Consider the following 6,479-nt stretch of genomic DNA (forward strand, 5'->3'; position numbering starts at 1 on the left):
CTCCCCCTTTACATTTCAGTTGCAAAGCCCCACAATTGAGGGGGGACCTGTTGTGAGCTCTGTTTCTTTGTTACATCTGTCTTCATCTTTACTTGGAAGTAAGCTCCATTGAACTTGTGGAGATTACTTCTGAATATAAATTCATAGGGTTCGACTGTAAGATTCCCCTTTGCCCATTGAAACTGTTTACATATTTATGGTTTTAGATACTTGTTTGTGTGCTTGCTGGTTCTAGGCATGGCTTACCTGATGGCCTGATTGTAGGAGATTGCTGGAGTATTCTTCCGAATATCCCTTCTGAATTTGTCTCCTCTTAGGTCAGGCACAATTTTATAAATGGTTATATGGCCTTTTTTTGAGGCAAAATGTTAGAGGGATAATTTGCTGGAATCTGGCTGCCTTCTCTGCCACCGGAAGTCTCTCTGTATTTATAAGAATAAAAGCAATTTATTCCCAAAATGTATGCATTTGTGTGCTTTGTTTTAAAATGAGAAAAGAGCTCAAGAATTCTTTCTCTTCCCCATGCCTTGTAGCCTTTCCTCAGAAGGAAGGTGCTCTAGCCCCGCTGCCCCCGTGATTTTAGTTGTCCTATGCCGCACCTTTTCCAGTTCTATAGTATTCTTTTTGAGATGCAGTAACCAGAACTGTACACATCATTCCAAATGTGGCTGCAACAAAGATTTGTACAACAGCATTACAATATTAACAGTTTTATTTTAAATCCCCTCCCTAATTGCCCATGGCATGGAATTTGACTTTTTCACAGCTGCCACTCACAGCGTCAACATCTTCATTGAGTTATTCACCGTGACCCCAGGATACCTTTCAGTCACTGACAGCTCAGACTCTATTGGTGTGTATATGAAGTTTGGTAATCCAGCATGCACACACACTCTATACAAAACAGAGACATAAGTCTCTCTCTTGGAATTCTTAGGATAATAAAGCTTTTTAAAAATTGTAGCAGGCTGACTCCAGGTTTCAGTAGGTCCCAGGCAAACGGCCTTCCATAAACATACGGACATAAGAACAGCCCAGCTGGATCAGGCCCAACGCCCATCTAGTCCAGCATCTTGTTTCACACAGTGGCCCACCAGATGCCGCTGGAAGCCTACAGGCAGGAGTTGAAAGGGGCATGCCCTCTCTCCTGCTGTTACTCCCCTGCAACTGGTATTCAGAGGCATCCTGCCTTTGAGGCTGGAGGTGGCCTATAGCCCTCCAACTAGTAGCCGATGACAGACCTCTCCTCCATGAAGTTATCCAAACCCCTCTTAAAGCCACCCAGGTTGGCTTGTCACCACATCTTGTGGTAGAGAATTCCACAAGTTGATTATGCGTTGTGTGAAAAAGTACCTCTGTTTGCTGGTCCTAAATTTCCTGGCAATCAGTTTCATGGGATGACCCCTGGTTCTAGTGTTATGGGCCCCCTCCTACCTGGGTAGCAGGGACATAGCCACCACTGGGTGACCAGGTTCAAAGAACCCGGGCTGCCACCCCTCAGGGGCCACGCTTCGCAGCCCCAACACGCCCCCCGCATCTGACATCAGACACAGGGGGTGCTGGTTTAGCTCCTAAGCAGGGCTGGGCAGCCCCGTTCGGGAATTAAATGGCTGGCGCTGCATTCCCATTTGCATTCTCTCCCTTAAGGGCAGGGAGAGCCGTTTCTGGCCGCACTGCAAATGCAGCGCTGGCCCCGATCAAGCTCCCAAATGGGGCCGCACTGCGGGGCCATCCCACTCCTGAATGGGGCCGTGTGGCCCCATTTGGGAGCTAGATCGGGGCCAGTGCTGCATTTGCAGCATGGCCAGAAGCGGCTCTCCCTACCTTTAAGGCAGGGACTTAATACCTGCAACTGGTATTCAGAGGCATCCTGCCTTTGAGGCTGGAGGTGGCCTATAGCCCTCCAACTAGTAGCCGATGACAGACCTCTCCTCCATGAAGTTATCCAAACCCCTCTTAAAGCCATCCAGGTTGGCTTGCATTTGCAGCGTGGCCAGAAGCGGCTATCCCTACCTTTAAGGCAGGGACAAACCACTCCTGGCTACGCTGTGAACGCAGTGCCAGCCTGGATCTAACTCCTGAATAGGGCAGCAGAACTTGGTGCCCTACCTCAGGCCCACTGAGATAATGGGCTGCCATAGCTTACAGCCGCACAAGACAAATAGAAGCCCAAACAGTAGCCGTCATTTACATCTCAGCTTAAAGCAGATCAGGAACAAGCTTGTTGGAACAAAACGGGCTTTACTGCCTGTGTACAGGCAGGTAGCAACAGGTCCAGGTACTGTTCCAGATCTTACAGCTGAGGCCTCTGACACCAAGAGATGTTGAAAGAGGGTGTTGGACACAGAATGGAGTTGCTGAGGTGGGGAGAAGGAAGGTGATTCTTGGCAGTGCAAGGCAGCCTCTGCAGTTCTGTTAGGGGGCCTGTATTCTAAAGGAGCTTTTCCAGACAGCAGGCTTGACTACAAGTTTGAATCTGCCCCCAAAAAGGATGCAAAAAGAGGAATTTTTTTTTACCCAGCCATAAATTGGGCTATGCTCCAATGCACAATGAAAAACTCAAATTGTGTGTTCAGTGCTCCCCAATAGCTCACAGGGATTTCGGGGGAAATCTAGCTGATATGTGAACCCACACCATCCATTCCGGAGGAGAAATGAGCTAAAAGTCTTGTCTGGAAATGCTCAAGGGGAATACAGGCCTTTAACAGTATCCCCTGTGTTTCCCCTGTGGGGGAGACAAATGATAGTCTCTTACCTAACAGTGTATCAATCGGATAACTAGTATGTTTCAAGAAATCAATGGGTGGGAAGTGTGTGTCTCTGTGTATGAAACTGTATCTGTTTACTAAGTGTATAGTCCTTATTTTTCCACTCCAAATTGAGCACTCTGAATGCTTACAATGATACATAATCTTTAAAAGATACATAAAAGCAAAAACTGCCCCACGGTGGAAAAATCTACACAGGTGCCTAAAACCATGTCTCAAGTGGCAAGCCAAATGCCAGCCTAGGCAGAGATTTGCCTAAACAGCAGAAGTCCTGCTCTTCTGTGGAGCCTCCAGTGGCATTTCCATGCAGTTAACTAAGAAGCTCTGTAGCAGCTAAGTTGCAGCAATGTTGCAGGACTGCTTATTTGTAGACCAGGCCCTGTGCTTCAAGTAAGCTTTGAACCCCCAAAAGCAATTGTCTTTGGGCACCTTAAAGATTAACCTGTGGTTCCCCAAACTGGGTCCGCAACATCTGGGGACAGGTATGGGAACCTCTGGAGAAACCAATTTATTGTGGCATAAGCTTTTGTGGTCTACAGCAGGGTTCTTAACCTTGGGCCCCCAGATGTTGATGGACTACAACTCCCATAATCCCCAGCCACAATGAACATGACTGGGGATGGTGGGAGTTGTAGTCCATCAACATCTGTGGATCCATGGCTAAGAAACCCTGGTCTACAGTACATTTGTATGATCTCCAATTTCCAGTACCCAGGTGTACATATGTGTTCAGATACAGATATACACATGTGTAGAGCTTCACTTTCAGTCTCTTCCTGCTGTTTGCACTGGGGTAGGAAGATTGTGTCTTCCAGGACATGTGCTAAATATGGTGCCCTGGTGGTATCAGTACCCACCAATACCCATTAGATGGCGGTGTTGAGTCACCAAGCTACCTTAACACAGAAGGCTGTGATGGAACATCTGTCACCTGCTTCTGCTTTCCAGTTTGGAGTAGGGAAGGCAAAAGTCTTCCTGCAGTTTAAGCTGCTTTTCAGATCTAATTACACTGCTCAAATCCCTGAGAGGGGAGAATATGGGCAATTAAAAACAACTTATGTGAATGACTTGGATGTGCTCAGATAGAGAAAAAATCTGATTTGAAATGGATCAATTAATCGACTGATTCTTGCTTTGAAATGGAAGTTCTTATCTGATTTCTGTTCATCATCCAGATGACATTATTGGCTGTCACACAATTTTGCAGCTCCACCTGCTGGCCATTTACTGTGACTTCATGATAAGATTTGGTAGTTTCAAAAGCCTAGATTCTCATCACAAATGAGCAGCAAAAAGCCAGTAGATGGTGCTGTGCAGTTGTGTGACAGCTAAAGACATCAGTCTGGATGCCAAGTAGAAAAGTGGTAAGAACTTTTTAAAATGGAGTGTTTCTCTGCGGAAACGCCCTTTTGTTGATCTACCTACAGGATTGCTATACACTATCTCAGCAATCCATATGTATGAAGCTGCCATACCAAGTCAGACCATCGGTCCATCTAGCTCAGTATTGCCTACACAGACTGGCAGCAGCTTCCCCAAGGTTGCAGGCAGGAGTCTCTCTTATTCCTATCTTGGAGATGCCAGGGAGGGAACTTGGAACCTTCTGCATGCAAGCAGCCCATCCCCTAAGAAGAATATCTTACAGTGCTCATACAGGTCACCTCCCATTCAAAGGCAAACCAGGGCAGGCCCTGCTTAGCAAAGGGGAAATTCATGCTTGCTCCCACAAGACCAGCTCCCCTCTCTTAGGGAGGACTACAGGTGGTGCTTTACACCAGTGCTTTTTAACCACTGAGTTGAGACCACTGCTGGTATTTCAGCCTACGGGAGACTGTGCCATGGTGTGGTCCAGCAGCACCTGAGGACCCAAGTCTGACAATCTCTGTTGTAGTGCACAAAAACACTATCATGATAGCTGGTGCAGCAAGATAGTGAGCTATGCATTGTAGTACTAATTTAGTGCTTATAGCCAAAGGCCATTACAATTAAAATAAGATGCCTATATACACTGCGGGGAGGGGGGGGGAAAGAGCTGCATAGGAAAATGCAGCAATTCTTCCCCATAAGTGAATACCTCTTTGATATCATAGTGTGTAAAGTACACAAAGGGCATCTGTGTGTAAGATGTTGGAATATCAGATATACTGTACTCACTGCCTTTACAATCCAATGTAGTCTTAGTCGGGGAGCCTGCAGGCGGTTTCTGTGCAGCAGTTGCAAACTTGGCCACTTGTAGGGTAATACGAGAGTTTACCAGCTAAGCGACTGATTATCATCTCTTCCACTGTCAAGCCACTTGGTTGTCTGATCAAATGGGGCAGTAATTTCTTTCTGGGGTCTGGATACAGCCTATAATACAGCCTATCCTTCGATCCACAGATCCTTCGACCACTTCGACCACAGATCCATTTGCAGGATGTCAAGGCTGTTTTAAGAATAGCTCCCATCAAGGACTGCCGACATACAGTCTGCAGCCTTCATATGGATGGGACCAGTTAACACCCCCAAGATGCACTGGGGCGAGGTGGGGGCTGCCTCAGATGAAACTCACTTTTGCAATGAACTCACAAGGAGGCACCCTTAGGCAAGCGCTGCCCTCCCAGCCTCAGCCACAAGAGAAGGGTAAACAATACTTCTCTTACAGGGCTGTTGTAAGGACTACGTCAGGAGAATCCGTGGGGAAAACTAGAAAGTGCGACATGAAATACTACTTAGTGTTTAATTGGGGGAGGAAGGGAGGTGCTGAAACCCACCCCTCTCAACTTATGCTTAATCTTTTAAGTGGATGTAATGTCCAAGATGACACAAAATTATATAAATAAATATTGTCCTTAACTATCCAGATATTTATAATTACAATAAAAGCAATTACAATTAAGGGAGAAGGATCTTGGAAGGGCAGGTAGGGGCCTGGGGTGCCTCTGTCGCCCAGATGGGTTTCCCTTAGCCGGACTAACTCTTTTCAGAGAACCCAGGAGTCCTGGCTTTCTGCCATGCTTATATGAGTTGAATCAAAAGCCAATGGCCATTTCCCTTGTCACATTCCATGAATGTAACCCATGTGTAAAGAAGGTGGCGCTTGAATAGAAATTACAGTGATTCCCGAATTGGGCAGGGAAAGAAGCAAAGTCTCCTGGATTCTTTGGAGGCAGAGGAGGATTAGAAACCACCATAGATACAGTATATTTAAACCAGGAGTGTAGCTAGGGGAGAGGGGGCCCGTGTACACCCCTCTTCCCAGCGGCCCCTCGGAGTGAAGGCGATAATGAAGAAAATAGGAAGGGGTGGAGCTGGGGGGCAAGTTATTTGAACCCATCCACTCAATTATAGCTACACCCCTGATTTAAACAACAAAAAAATATTTATATATTGCTTTTCAACAGAAGTTTCCAAAGCAGTTTACATAGAGAAATAATAAATAAGATGGCTCCCTGTCCCTAAAGGGCTCACAATCTAAAAAGAAACCTAAGATAGACACCAGCAACAGTCACTGGAGGGATGCTGTGCTGGGGGTGGATAGGGCCAGTTGTTCTCCCCCTGCTAAATAGAGATCACCACGTCAAAAACGTGCCTCTTTGCCTAGTTAGCAGGGACGAACAATAAACCTTGACAATACAGGTTAAGCTTGTATTTATCTGAAAGGAAGAGGATTCTTCTGTTGCCAAAACCTATTCCCCCCTCCACCACTTTGAAATGAGGAATCGCTCCCCA

Source organism: Hemicordylus capensis, chromosome 2, assembly GCF_027244095.1.
Source record: "Hemicordylus capensis ecotype Gifberg chromosome 2, rHemCap1.1.pri, whole genome shotgun sequence".
NCBI classification, from domain to species: domain Eukaryota; kingdom Metazoa; phylum Chordata; class Lepidosauria; order Squamata; family Cordylidae; genus Hemicordylus; species Hemicordylus capensis.